This window comes from Phyllobates terribilis, unplaced genomic scaffold (genome assembly GCF_046119375.1).
Source record: "Phyllobates terribilis strain yellow unplaced genomic scaffold, ASM4611937v1 Scaffold_235__1_contigs__length_3068650, whole genome shotgun sequence".
Classification (NCBI taxonomy): Eukaryota; Metazoa; Chordata; class Amphibia; order Anura; family Dendrobatidae; genus Phyllobates; species Phyllobates terribilis.
The window spans coordinates 2,584,476-2,599,952 of NW_027362995.1; positions in this window are offsets into that span (position 1 = coordinate 2,584,476).

A 15,477-nucleotide genomic window follows, 5' to 3' on the forward strand; every position below is an offset into this window, starting at 1 on the left:
GAAGGAGCATGAAGTCACTGCTCCCCGCGCACACAGTCCTGGCGCTGGGACCGGTGACTTCCGTCAGCTGATCTCTCCTTGTGAGCCGCGCATGGCAGTGACGCCATGCGCGGCTCACATGGGGAGATCAGTGCGGGCAGACAGGCGTCAGCGCTGGAGAGAAGAAAGGTGAGTAGCAGTGTTTATATATTTATTTTTTTATATGTGCAGCATGATGGGGATTACGGGGACCATGCATACTAGGAAAAAGGATGAGGGGGCCATACATACCAGGGTAAGGATGAGGGGGGCCATACATACCAGGGTAAATATGAGGGGGCCATACATACCAGGATAAAGATGAGGGGGCCATACATACCAGGATAAAGATGAGGGGGCCATACATGCCAGGATAAAGATGAGGGGGGCATACATAAAAGGATAAAGATGAGGGGGCCATACATACCAGGATAGGGATTAGGGGTACCATGCATACCAGGATGGGGATTGCTGTGCCATGCATACCAGGATGGGGATTGCTGATACATGCATACAAGGACGGGGATGAGGGGTGCCATGCATACCAGGACAGGGATGAGGGGTGCCATGCATACCAGGACAGGGATGAGGGGTGCCATGCATACCAGGATAGGGATTAGGGGTGCCATGCATACCAGGATAGGGATTAGGGGTGCCATGCATACCAGGATAGGGATTAGGGGTGCCATGCATACCAGGATAGGGATTAGGGGTGCCATGCACACCAGGATAGGGATGATGGGTGCCAGGCATACCAGGATGGAGGGGTTCCATGCATACCAGGATGGAGGGATGCCAGGCATACCAGGATGGAGGGATGCCAGGCATACCAGGATGGAGGGATGCCAGGCATACCAGGATGGGGACCATGTATAAAAGGAAGGGGGGGGGGCATATATACCAGGATGGGGGATATTGTCAGAATTGGGGGATATTACCCCTATACCAGTGTCAGCAGAAGACCCCCCCCCCTTTAAAAATGGATCATGAACACATCTTTTGCTTAAATTTTTTTTTTCTCCTCTAAAACCTAGGTGCGTCTTATGGTCCGGTGCGTCTTATAGTCCAAAAAATATGGTAGGTGTGAGTGGTTATTTCATCAGTATTTTGCACCAGCTCTCTCTCCACCTGAGGACTGCTCCATCCCGTTGTACATTAGTATTGCGACTAGGTATTGGCAAGTATGGCTGCCTCTTTTATAATGTATGTTATATAGCAAAATTAATTGCATCATTCAAAACTACAACTCGTTCTGCAAAAAAAAAAAATCCTCACATGGCTGTGTCAATGGAAAAATAATAAAACCTTTTTGCTCTTGGAAAAGAGTAATAAAACGAAAGAACGGGATTGTCAGGGCTGAAATTAAAAGTTTGCAGACTACAGAATTGTGCCCATGAGTAAAGCACACACTGTCATAGTTCCCCAGTCAGTGGATGGTCTCAGTTTCGCTCAATTCTTACGTATAGTTGGCATGTGCCCACAAGTATACAAATTGCTTTCATGCGGTTATGTGACCGTTGATCAGCTGGGGACATTGCACACATTCACAATTCTGTAGAGGTTTCAGTTCAGCTCAGGCAGTCCCCTGTAAGCAATTGTACACTCGGGTTTTAAAAAACAAAAATAATATATCCAAGTCAATACATGACTGTCATTTATTTCACTACTGCATTGCGGCTAGCCTCCTCTAACTCCGCTCCATCAGGACTGTGACCTGCGAGTACGGTGCTTACAGAGGGAGGTAGTCAGACACTCCATATTATTACTGGTCCCTTTCCCGGAAGCTCAGTCACCGCTTACTGACTGCTTTATACCAGCAGAATACCATCACAAGCTCACCAGTAGGACATTTTTTTTTAAAAGGCGGGCAGAATGATGATAAAGTACATACTGCAAGATGGGCAGCATGGTGGCTCAGTGGTTAGCACTAGGTTGCTAGGTTCCCATTAATGGGGTTATCAGGGTCTATTTTTTTCTTTTCATGGGCATAACAACTTACAGGCAAGCAGTTGCTAATACCTGACTGTAGTGTCCGATACCAATCCTCTGAGCAATCACGGATGGGTTCTGACGGCGATTCTGTGGCTTCCGATAACATCATATAACAGAGCAGATGCTTATTTTCCGCTGTGCTGACGGGGCGTGACTGCTGATGTCCTGCTGATTGACAGGCCACTGTGAAGCCGGCTGTCAATCACCATGACTTGGGCAATCACGCCCCGTCAACAGCAGAGCCTGGAAGAAGAACAAGAGCTGAACAGGAAGAGCTTAAGGATAACATCTGCAAGGAGTTTGTTCTTTCTCGCCGTGTTTTCATTGGTTTCCTCCCACACTCTGATAGGGAATGTACAGTAGATCATCATCACTGTCCCCATTGGGGCTCACAATGTCTGTAATGTGGCATGTAAGTAATGGGGCTATAAAAATGAGTAAAATAATAAAGATCATTGATCGTTAACTGCCGAACACACAACAAGAGTAATGAGACTGGAGGGCTGTTTAAATGCCTCATTCAGATAAAGTTGGTGCTGTGGATTTTAATATATTGCCATTTTTCTACCTATTCACAATTTCCACTTGAAAATCCAGTAAGTCTGATCTTACCCTAATAACTAAATTCATAAAGTAGTAGGAAAAAATACATTAATACAGAAAACAGGTTTTTCGGAGCTTGCAGTGCAGATAAGTGATGCTTACTATTGTTGAGCGAGCACTAAAATGCTCGGGTGCTCGAAGCTCGGGCCCAGCTCACCGTGATACTCGGGTGCTCGATCCGAGCAACGAGCCCAATGTTAGTCTATGGGAGACCCGAGCATTTTTGCGGCAGCACCCCCGACAGTCTGTAGAAAGCCTAAAAAATGCCCAAAACGATAGTGACAGTGCTCAAATGACATGGAGACAGCATGGGGATCACCCCAGGAAGCATTTCTGACCCCCAGGTCACTGCTGTCAACATCGTTTAAGCCACTTTTACGGGCTCACAATAAAACGTTCAAAAACGAAACTGAAACGGTTTTCCTGTGAAATATATTAAGGAACTTCCTTTCCAGGGTAAAGCCTTGTGTATAAGGTAAAATAAATAACCAAAAACAAAAATATTCCTGCACACCTTGGGCTATGTTCACAAGTAGCATTGTTTAAGCGTTTTTGCACTTTTGTATTGCTTTCAACCATGACAAATGCATTCACCGGGAAATGTCATTTTAACATTTTACAACCTTATCTGGCCATGTGCTGTATGACACATGCATATGACGCGCCCCTGGGCCTGTGTCGCGCTGCGGTGCGCACGCGGGAGCTTACCCGGAGCCGGATCCGTGGAGGGTTGTAATCTCGTGGCGGTGACCCGGTCCGTGCCCAGGGAGTCAAACTAGACGGCAGTCTATTAGTAGTAAATAGTTGATGACTACGCCACCCGTTGAGTGCAGCCAGGAAGCTGCTGCTGCAGGGCAGACCGCTGAGGCCGGTGGTAGGATTGTGCAGCGTGATAGTATAACCCCCAACGGGAGGGGTATGGCCTCAGGGCAGCCGACGTGGATGATGGGGGTAGCAGGAACCACTCAGAGACGGTACGGTGTAGTTCAGGGTCTTTACTGGTAACAACGACAGACCCTCCCGGAGTACTTGCTAGCAAACGGGGCCTGGTCAGTCTTTGAGCAGATGGGATCTCCCCTGGCCAGGCGTAGTTGTAAGCCTCCCAAACTGACTGTACTCTTCTGGCTACCTTGCTAGAAGCTGATGTAAGTAGCCCACGTCCCTGAGTGTACCGTGTGGTGCTCACCCGTATGGCCGGTGACTCGGGGCCTTCTAATGGCTTCCGCTCCACGATGGCGGTGCTGGTCCCACGCGTGTGACCGTGCCTTCGGGCTTCTGGGCCAGAGGACCTGAAATCCCCTGCCCGACGGATTCTGCTGCTGGGTAGGAGTTAGTCCCCACAGCCTCGGACTCCGGGTCCGGTAAAGAATCTTCTTAGTCAGGGCGAGCTCTGTAGCTGCCAGCCCCTGACTCCTTGTAACTCTGCTGTTTCCTATGCTGCTTCTCTTCTCCACTCTCCTTGTCTGACTCACCCTGCCTCAGCCCCGGGTTTTTACAGGGGAAGTTCTTCCCCTCCCAAGACTGGGCAGGAGGTGTGGCATGCACAGGATCCCTGACCAAAGGACCTCCCACCTGCTCTCAGACATAATATCTCTATCACTGTGGCAACCAGACCCCTGGGGTGTCACATTCCCCCCTAGTGAAATTTAGTACTCCGGGACTAAACACATTTAGAAAAACATAACAAAGTATAACAATAACAATACTATAACAAAAACACATAAGATGGTTACGGCGTGTCCGCAACCGGATGCAGTCTTTGAAGAAAAGCAAAGGTGTCCATTTCACCAACACAGGGAGACGTAACCAGGTAGGGGTCTGTCCTACCCCGAGTCCTTAACAGTCTCTAGTCCATCCTGGGTTACGCTCCAACTATATACAAGGATTCCCGGTAAATCCACCAAGGTTTCCTAAAAATAACTAGAAACACAAAATTATACACAAGCAACAAGACACAGAAAAACATAAATAAAACAATTTATACACTTTAAATTCTCCAGCGTGCGGGTAACTGGCCTCTAGTGGCCCGAGTGGACCTACGGAGCTGACTGTCTGGCCCTGAACTACAGGGTGTAGGAGCTGTCAAGGGTAAACTGGGCAGCTGTCTACCGACTCTTTGTCTCACTAGGGGTACGGCAGGCTCACTATAAGCAGAGGGTTGATTCTCCTGTTCTGCTTGTGTGGAGTCTTCTGCCTCCTGGACCGGCTGTTCTTCCAGCTCTACCCGTTGCTCCGTAGGTTCTTGGGATGATGGTTGGAGGAAGGTGAGTACGGGTACCACAACTGCACCATTGACTTGAGTCCAAGACTGAGGAAAGTCCCCGAGCACGGTACTAACCATATCTTCCCTTTCTTCCACGGGTCGATGGTCTTCTTGTTCCTCTTCAGGGTTCCTCAGTTGTTCGGGACACTTCTTCAGGTGGTCCCGGGATACAATGGCTGTGGTTTCCCCTCCGTCTTTACTGATGGTACAGACCTTCGGGTTCTCGTGGCTTGAGGGCAGTACGGTGTACGGGTCCTTCTCCCACTGGTCGTCCAACTTGTGGAGCCGTCTCTTCCTCTTCAAGACCTGCTCTCCGGGTACCAGGGGAACAGCGGGAGCATACTGGTTGTAAGTTTTCTCTTGTCTTTCCCTAGCCTGACAGAGACTTCGCTCCACGCTCTCCTGTACTCTCCGGTACTGCTGCTGCCTCTCTGTGTCCCAGTCTGTTTCTGGTGAAGTGTCCTCGGGGGTCAGGACTCCCATTTCCAGGTCAACAGGTAACTTACCAGGTCTTGCCCTCATTAGGTAAGCCGGGGTACAGTTGGTGGAACCTACCGGGATGTGGTTGTATAGGTCCACCAGATCGGGCAACTTTTCAGGCCACAGACTGCGTTCTTCCAGGGGCAATGTTTTTAGGAGATCCATTACCACCTGGTTCATTTTTTCACAAAGTCCATTAGTTTGCGAATGGTAGGGTGTCGTCCTTATCTTCCGGCAGCCATACAGATTGCAGAATTCCTGGAAGACCTCCGCTTCAAAGGCAGGTCCCTGGTCCGTCAGCACTTGGTCCGGGTACCCGTGTGGACGGCAGAAGTGCTGCTGGAAGGCTCTAGCTGCTGTTTGAGCCGTTAAGTCCTTGACGGGGACGACAACCAAGAACCGGGAGTAATGATCCACGATGGTTAACGCGTAGACGTAGCCAATTCTGCTTGGGGTCAGTTTTACATGATCCAAGGCTACCAGTTCCAACGGTTGCCGGGTGACGATGGACTGCAGGGGAGTCTTCTGGCTGGCCCGGTCCTTCCTTCTCAGATTGCACGGGCCACAGTCTCTGCACCACTTCTCGATGGTTCCCCTCATGCCTACCCAGTGGAACCGCTCGCGCAGCAGGAACTCCAGCTTTTTCCACCCGAAGTGTCCAGCTCCGTCGTGGTATGCCTCCATCACCATGGCTGCGTCTCTTCGTGGCACCACTACTTGCCAGAGTAGTTCATGCGTCCGGGAGTTGACCATTCTGCGGCACAACTTCCCCTTGTAAAGGAATAGTCGACTCTTCTCCGCCCATAGTTGTTTGGCTTCCTCCGGAGCGTCTGGTTCAAGGCGAGCCTCCGGTCGAGTCAGCATCTCCTTCACCAGTCGGACGGCAGGGTCGCTGTCTTGCGTTTCCGCCCAGTTGTAGTGGGGTAAGGGGTTCAACGTAGCAGCCTGCTTACCCCTTACCCGGTGGGAATACTGGATAGTCCCATGACGGTGGAACGCAGGGAGTTCAACTTCTTCCAGTCCCTCCGGATCTTCTCCTTCGTCCGGCAGGTTGGGCATCCTGGACAGGGCATCCGCGTTAGTATTGGAGCGTCCTGCCTGGTATTTGATTGTGAACTCGTAGTTGGACAGACGGGCCATCCACCTCTGCTCCAGGGCACCGAGTCTTGCCGTGTCCAGGTGTGTCAACGGGTTGTTATCCGTGTATACGGTGAACCGGGAAGAAGCGAGGTAATGCCTAAAGCGCTCGGTGACTGCCCATACCACGGCCAGGAACTCTAGCTTAAATGAGCTGTAATTCTCGGGGTTCCTTTCGGTGGGTCGCAGTTTTCGGCTGGCATAGGAGATTACTCGTTCTCTCCCCTGCTGAATCTGGGACAGTACGGCTCCTAGCCCGATGTTACTGGCGTCGGTGTAGAGGATGAAGGGCTGGCTATAGTCCGGGTACGCCAAGATTTCATCCCCCGTGAGGGCCATCTTCAGCTGGCGGAAGGACTCTTCTTCTAGCTCTTCCCATTTGAAGGGCGGCTTCTGGTTCTTGGCCTTTCGGGACTGGCCTATCAGGAGGTCCTGCATAGGCGCTGCCTTTTTGGTGAAACCGGGAATAAACCTTCGGTAGTAGCCTACCAACCCTAGGAACTGCCGCACTTCTTTTACGCTGGAGGGGCTTGGCCATCCCTTAATTGCGGTGATCTTATCGGGGTCGGGAGCCACTCCGTCAGCGCTCACCACGTGTCCCAGGTATTGCACCTTTGGTTTCAGGAGGTGACACTTGGAGGGTTTCACCTTTAGGCCGTAACTCGCCAGAGCTTCGAACACCTCCGCCAGGTGTTTCAGGTGGTCCTCATAAGTTTTGGAGTATACGATGACATCGTCCAGGTACAACAGGACCGTCTCGAAGTTTCTGTGGCCCAGACAGCACTCCATTAATCGTTGGAAGGTTCCTGGGGCGTTGCAGAGTCCGAACGGCATGCAGGTGAACTCGCTAAGTCCCATCGGGGTGGTGAATGCGGTCTTCTCCCGGTCCGCCTCTGCTACAGGAACCTGCCAGTACCCGCTAGTGAGATCCAAGGTAGAGAAGAAGTTAGCAGATCTTAAAGCAGCCAATGACTCCTCTATCCTTGGTAAGGGGTACGCATCCTTGTGTGTGATACGGTTGATTTTCCGGTAATCTACACACATCCTCATGGTGTTGTCTTTCTTTTTGACTAAAACTAGTGGGGCTGCCCAGGGGCTACAGCTATCCCGGATTACCCCAGCCTCCTTCATGTCTCTAAGCATCCCCTTGGCGTGTTGGTAATGTGCAGGGGGTACGGGTCGATACCTCTCTTTTATGGGAGGATGATCTCCCGTGGGGATGCGGTGTTCTACCCCCTTGACTCGCCCGAAGTCTAACGGGTGTTTACTAAACACTCTCTCATACTCTTGAACCACCCGATAGACTCCTTGTTTCTGATGTGAGGGAGTGGAATCAGTACCCAAATGTAGTTGCTGACACCAGTCCTCCATGTCTTTCTTAGAGCCGTTACCTTCCTCCGGGTGAGATGGAGGCAAGGGTTCCACAGATTGTATAGAATTTTGATTAGTGGTATATAATTTGGCTAGCGTGGCATACCGGGGCAGGTACACTTCCCTCTCCCCGATATTTATTATGCGAATGGGCACCCTCCCATGGCGTACATTGACCACCCCCCGTGCTGTCAAAATGGTGGGCCTACTGTCTGAGTAAACTGGTTCTACCATTGCCTGGTAATCTCTACCTCTCAGACCAATAGCTGCCCGGCACCAAATCATCATTTCACTTTTTGGGGGCATGGCAATAGGAAAAGGGTCACACATTCTTACGCTACCAATCTCACCGCCGGAGAGTTCCACTTGTTGCCGTTGCATCAGTGCCCGGATCTCTTTCTGGAGTACCCGCTGCTCGCCGGAGCTGGCGTTCTTGGCAACCTGCTGTAAAAGGAAAATCACCTCTGCAAGACAATTTTCAATTACGTTAGTTCCTAGAGTTATTTTTGGGTGACTCTCATGTTTATCAATATCTACAATGATCAGTCCCTGTGCGGCCAGTTCGACTCTACCGATTTTGAGGGTCACCTCTTTAAATCCGATCTGTGGCACGGGCTGGCCATTGCTGGCGATGATACTCAAGTCGTCGTCAGGGTAGCGGGTAATATCCGAGTCATTCCAGTACTGCTTGAAGAGCACGTACGGGATGGTGGTGACCTGTGACCCGGTATCCAGTAGGGCACTCATGGGAATGCCATCCAGTACCACAGGCAAGACTGGACGTCCTCCCACATATCTGTCGCGCCAGTTCGATGGGCCTGGTGATCTTTTTCCTGGGGGTTGGCCCTCTACCCCAGGTTGTGCCCGTTTAAAGAACAGTACCTTTCCATATGTCCGGGTTGATTGCAGCGGCGGCAGATGGGTCGTCCGTCCTCGCTATATCGGTCACTGGGTCTTCCTCTGGCCGGTGGGGTCCTCCCTGGTCGACGCCACGGGATGTCCTCCGGTCCGGATGCCAGCTGGATCTTCCCTGGGGTGGAAACCTGTAAAGACTGCACAGTTCGGGTTAGCGCAGCAACGCTCTTAGCTAGCTCTTGGACCTGATGGTGTAGGTCTGGAGCCGGGTCATTGTCCAATGCCTGCGCATCAGCTCCCACAGGCCCTGCCGACAAGGGCGCCGCCTCCTGGTGGTAAGTGATAGCTGGGCGCCTGTGGGTAACAACGCCACCCGGTGCTGGTTCTCGGAGCACCCGGATAGCTCTATCCTTGAACTGTGCAAAGTCCAGATGGGGATCCTGTAAGGCCATTGCCCGCAACTGGGTTCGGTGGGCATTGCAATATAAACCCTCTATAAATTGTTCAGTCAATAGCCTGTCCTCGTTTCCCACCCCATCAGGGTCGGTCTGCTTTATGGCCCTCAGGGCCTCTTGTAGGTTTAGTGCATAGTCCCTTATACTCTCATGCGCTCGCTGCTTGCACCCGTAGAATCTAAGCTTAATCTCGGCTGAGGTGCGGGTATCAAAGGTGTCCTTCAGCCGGGTTAGTATCCCTGCGACAGTCTTCCTCCCAGGTGGCCAGGATTTTACTTCCCTTTTGGCTGCCCCGGTTAGTTGGGCCACCAGGATGCTCACTTTTTGCTCTTCTGTGAGGGGGTACACCTGGAAGAGGCTATCCAGCTTTTCTCTAAAGTCATGCAGGGTATGTGACTCCCCTGAGTACTGGGGTAGCCAAGCTGCTCCCGGGATATAGGGCATGGTGAAGGGCATAACTGCAGCAGCGGTAGCGCTGGCGGGGGTTGAGGCAGTGAAGCTCTCCTCCGTATCCGACATCTTCCTCCCCCCTAGTGGACCGTGGCCTACCTTGCGATGATCCTTTTCCGTAGGCCGCGGCTCCGCAGTGGATCGTCAGGGTTGAGGACCTTCCGTCGCGCTCCTGTGACGTCGGCGTCTGCTGGGCTCCTTCCAGGACCTTACGCAACGTCCGGACGTGAGGCGGGGCTTCAGTTCTCGCGCGCTTTCGGAGTCCACGCCCCTCTTCTTCCCACGCGGCGTCCTCAAGATGGCGTCCAATGGCGGGAAAACTCCACGGATGGCGGGAAGAAGGTCGAAGATGGCGCCGGATGGCGGGAAAACTTCGCGGATGGCGGGAAGAAGGTAGAAGATGGCGCCGGATGGCGGGAAACCTCCACGGATAGCGGGAATCTTCACCACTGGTAAGTTTGAACAGTCTTTGCTTTTCAGGCACGCAGTACCCGGTGGTTGCGGGCACGAAATCCTGCCGACTACGCCAAAGTTGACGCGCCCCTGGGCCTGTGTCGCGCTGCGGTGCGCACGCGGGAGCTTACCCGGAGCCGGATCCGTGGAGGGTTGTAATCTCGTGGCGGTGACCCGGTCCGTGCCCAGGGAGTCAAACTAGACGGCAGTCTATTAGTAGTAAATAGTTGATGACTACGCCACCCGTTGAGTGCAGCCAGGAAGCTGCTGCTGCAGGGCAGACCGCTGAGGCCGGTGGTAGGATTGTGCAGCGTGATAGTATAACCCCCAACGGGAGGGGTATGGCCTCAGGGCAGCCGACGTGGATGATGGGGGTAGCAGGAACCACTCAGAGACGGTACGGTGTAGTTCAGGGTCTTTACTGGTAACAACGACAGACCCTCCCGGAGTACTTGCTAGCAAACGGGGCCTGGTCAGTCTTTGAGCAGATGGGATCTCCCCTGGCCAGGCGTAGTTGTAAGCCTCCCAAACTGACTGTACTCTTCTGGCTACCTTGCTAGAAGCTGATGTAAGTAGCCCACGTCCCTGAGTGTACCGTGTGGTGCTCACCCGTATGGCCGGTGACTCGGGGCCTTCTAATGGCTTCCGCTCCACGATGGCGGTGCTGGTCCCACGCGTGTGACCGTGCCTTCGGGCTTCTGGGCCAGAGGACCTGAAATCCCCTGCCCGACGGATTCTGCTGCTGGGTAGGAGTTAGTCCCCACAGCCTCGGACTCCGGGTCCGGTAAAGAATCTTCTTAGTCAGGGCGAGCTCTGTAGCTGCCAGCCCCTGACTCCTTGTAACTCTGCTGTTTCCTATGCTGCTTCTCTTCTCCACTCTCCTTGTCTGACTCACCCTGCCTCAGCCCCGGGTTTTTACAGGGGAAGTTCTTCCCCTCCCAAGACTGGGCAGGAGGTGTGGCATGCACAGGATCCCTGACCAAAGGACCTCCCACCTGCTCTCAGACATAATATCTCTATCACTGTGGCAACCAGACCCCTGGGGTGTCACACATACAGTGCTAAAAAGACATGGGAACAGCATGGGGAAGACCCCTGGAAGCATCTCTGACACCCAGGTCACTGCCTAAAAGTGTGCCCATCTGAAGTGATCCTTGCCGCATCAGAAGATGCAGACTTGCAACTATCCCCGTGCATGTCCTTGTGAATGTGGCCAGGGATGCTCCATCTCACTGACGCCTTCACCCTGGGTTAATATTGTGGAAGCCGGGACACCGTTGGATACTGGGATGCAACACGTCCTCCAGACATAGAGGATTGCGGGTTCTGGGTCAATCAGGCTTCAAAACAAGGTTCAGAAGGTAGACAGCAGCAGTGGTCGGCCTCCTATACAACGAATAAATTATTCATGATCATGAGGCCATCCATCTCCTTAGCTTTCTGTTCCTTGGAATGCAAGCGCATGTATGTAGTAGCAGCTAGGCCTGAGGTGGTCAGCGTTTTGGCGCATATCCTACCTCCTCCGTAGATTGCTGGATGTTTTCCTGCTACTATGACTCCCGTTAAAACAAAGCTTCAGGTGATGAATGATGGATGAGGTGGTGGCAAAGGAGAAAGAGCAGGATGAACAGGGACCATTCACATCAATATCAGGCCAGTCAACCACACATGTTTTGTAGGATATGTTTCTGTACCAAAAGGAGCGGTTCAGCTACACAGTTATAGGGCATACAGTGAGTGCAATGCCTACCAAAAATTTCGAGGCACTCCATTGCCCCTTGGAAGTGACATGGAGGTCAGAGGACCTTAATTAAACCGTTTTTTTCCATTTATAGCAACTGGGTCTCCCGTACACTGTTGGCCTAAGCAGTGAATGGAAGGCTTTCCAAAAATTATGAGGAACTGCAATGCCCCTTGAAACAGGCGTGGATTACAGCGTACTAAAAACCTTCTACCCATTATTGGAGAGCGAGTCTCCCTTAGTTTTCGCCTATGCATTGAAAAGCAAAAGCTGACTAATATTAGGAGGAAATGCAATGCCCGTTGGAAGAGTCGTGGAGATTAGAGGTAATTAAAAACAACATTTCAATGCCCCTTGGAAGAGCTGTGGAGTACAGGGTGGTTTAACAAGACGGTTTTAATGCCCCTTGGAAGAGTGGTGGAGGTCGCAGTAGCTTAACAAGACGGTTTTAATGCCCCTTACAAGAGCCATGCAGTACAGCATATTAAAAACCTTATACCCATAATTAGGGAGTGGGTCTCCCATAGTCTGCGCCTATGCCTTCCAAGCAAAAGCTGCCAAAAATTAGGACGGAGGAACTTGTAATGCTGGCAACACGGACCAAGGTCACCCTGGTGGTATAGTGGTGATGGAGGCTGAGGATAAGAAGAGCAAAATACAGCCGAAATAAGGAAGCGTATACCCCCATGTGTGGGTGTTAAGCGGTGCATGGGAATACACCTCCCGAAATAACACAGTGGATTTGACTTTATGTTACCCTGCTGTCATTTGGTGATGATGAGAAGTCTGGCCCAATCCAGCCCTTGTTCATTTTGATAAGGGTCAGCATTGTCAGTTGACAGGCGACTGCGCTTATCAGTTATAATTCCCCCAGCGGCACTAAAAACACACTCCGATAACATGCTAGCGGCAGGGAAGGCCAGAACCTCCAAGGCATACAGAGAAAGTTCATTCCAAGTGTCCAGCTTGGATACCCAATAATTAAAAGGCACAGAGGAATCACGGAGGACGCTGGTACGGTCGGCAAGGTACTCCCCCTCACCATCTTTTGAAACTTTCCACTCCTTGTGAGAGTGCCCCGAGCCTCAGGGCCTGTAAATTGGGCGGGTCTCAGAAAACTATCCCAGAACGTTGACAGTATTCCCCTGCCTTTGCTGGATTGGAGTTGCGTCTCGCTCGCCTGTACGCCTTGGTTGGGCAACCAGCTGTGACCTCTGCCGCTAGCGTGTTCAGATGGGAATTTTTTTTTAACAGTTCTGCAGCAAGAGCCTTCTGGTACTGCCCCATTTTTGTAGACCTCTTCACCTCAGGAATAAGAGAGTGAAAGTTCTCCTTGTAGTGGGGGTCTAAAAGTGTCACCAACCAGTAATGACTGTCACCCAACATTTTGACAACTCGAGGGTCACGGTTAAGGCAGCGTAACAAAGTCAGCCATGCGTGCCAGACTGGTAACGGGCAAGACTTCCGTGTGCTCACCAAGATCACGACTGACCATGCTCTTCTCCTCCTCCTCCTCCCCGTCCTCAGGCCACCCACGCTAAACCGATGATATGACAGTTGTACAGGTACTACCGTCTAAAGAACATGATACCAGCTCCTGTTCTTCTTCCTCCTCCTCCTCTCCCTCATTGTCCCCCAATGCACATTGGGATGAGATGAGGCTGGGCTGTGTGTAATCGCCCGCTACGGCTTCTTGATCCATCTCATAATACTCTGGCTGCAATGCCTCCTCTTTAATTCTCTGCAGAGAGCGTTGCAAAAGACAGACAAGTGGGATGCTGACGCTAATGATGGCGTCATCGCCACTCACCATCTTGGTGGACTCCTCAAAGTTTGTCAGGATGGTACATATGTCAGACATCCAGGTCCACTCCTGAGGTCTTATGTGTGGAGTCTGACCTGAATATCGATGGCCTTGTTGCAGCTGGTACTCTACAACTGCTCTCTTCTGCTCACAAATCCTTTGCAACATGTGGAGGATAGAGTTCCAACGTGTGGGGACATCACACACAAGTCGGTGTGACGGAAGCTGCAAACGCTGCTGCAACACAGCAAGGGCGGCGGAAGCTGTAGCTGACTTCCAAAAATGAGCTGACAGGCGGCGTACTTCGACGAGCAGATCTGGCAACTCGGGGTACGATTTAAGAAACCGCTGAACCACGAGCTTAAGCACATGAGCCAGGCATGGTACGTGTGTGATCTCGCCTCGCCTCAGAGCCGCCACCAGGATACGGCCATTGTCACACACGACCATGCCAGGATGTAGGTTCAGCGGTCTCAGCCACAGATCTGCCTGCTCTTTCATAGCTGTCCACAACTGTGAGGTTTATCACCTAAGCTTATGAGTTTCAGCACAGCCTGTTGCTGCTTGGCGGAGGCAGTACTGCAGTGCTTCCAGCTTGTAACTGATGCGGTGATATCTGAGATGGAGGCTGAACATGAGGAGGATGATCATCAGGAGCAGTACACTGTGGGGGCAACTCTGACTGACATAGGGCCCGCAATCCTCGGTGTGGGGAGGATGTGTTCCGTTCCAAGGTCCGACTGGGTCCCGGCTTCCACTATGTTTACCCAGTGTGCAGTCAGGGAGATGCACCGTCCCTGGCCACAAGCCCTTGTCCACGTGTCTGTTGTCAGGTGGACTCTCCCAGTAACTGCGTTGTTGAGGGCACGGCAGATGTTTTGGGACACATGCTTGTGTAGTGCGGGGATGGCACACTGGGCAAAATAGTGTCGGCTGGGGACCGAGTACCGAGGGATGGCCACCGCCACAAGGTTGCGGAAAGATTCTGTCTCCACCAACCTAAAAGGCAGCATTTCCAACGCAAGCAGTCGTGAAATGTGCGAATTTGGGACTGTGGCCTGTAGGGCGCTGGCTGCGAATTTGCACTTTCGTTCAAAGGTCTGGGATAAGGACAATTGAACGCTGCGGTGGCACGTGGACGTTGATGCGGTTTCTTGAGAAACTGCCATAACAAGTGAAGACTGAGAGGAGGGGGCATCTTTGCATGCAGTATGGACAGGGGATTGCCTTGCACGCACAACAGGGGGTTCTCTTACACGCACAACGGCGGAAAAAGCAGTGGTGACACCCGCTGACACTGGTCGTGGACCCTGGGGTTCGCCCCACAAAGTCGGGTGCTTTGCTGACATGTGCCTGATCATGTTGGTGGTGGTCAGGCTGGTACTTTTGTCACCCCTGCTGGCGCTGGCATGGCAGGTGGTACAAATGGCCTTTTTGGGGTTATCAGCAGAGTCTTTAAAAAAATTCCAGACTCTGGAAGACCTACCGGTTGTACTGGCAAAGTCCCTCGTGTTAGTGTTACGGGGAACGGTTGCCCGCCTTCTCTGTGCAGCCACCACACTGCTTCTTCCTGTCTGTTGGGGTACTCTGCCTCCCTCCCCCTGTGTGCTGCTGGCCTCGCTCTGCGTGTCCTCCTGCCATCTTGGGTCAGTTACTAGATCATGCACCACGTCCTCCTCTTCCACTTCCGCACCACGATCCTCCTCCTCACTTTGTGGCAATTGTGTCTCGTCATCGTCCACCTCTTTTGACAAATTGCCAGCGTCGCCTTCCTGTGGCCGTGGCTGTTCAAATATTTGGGCATCGCTACATGGGATCTTCTCTTCCACCACTTCTAGCGGAGAAAGAAAAGAGG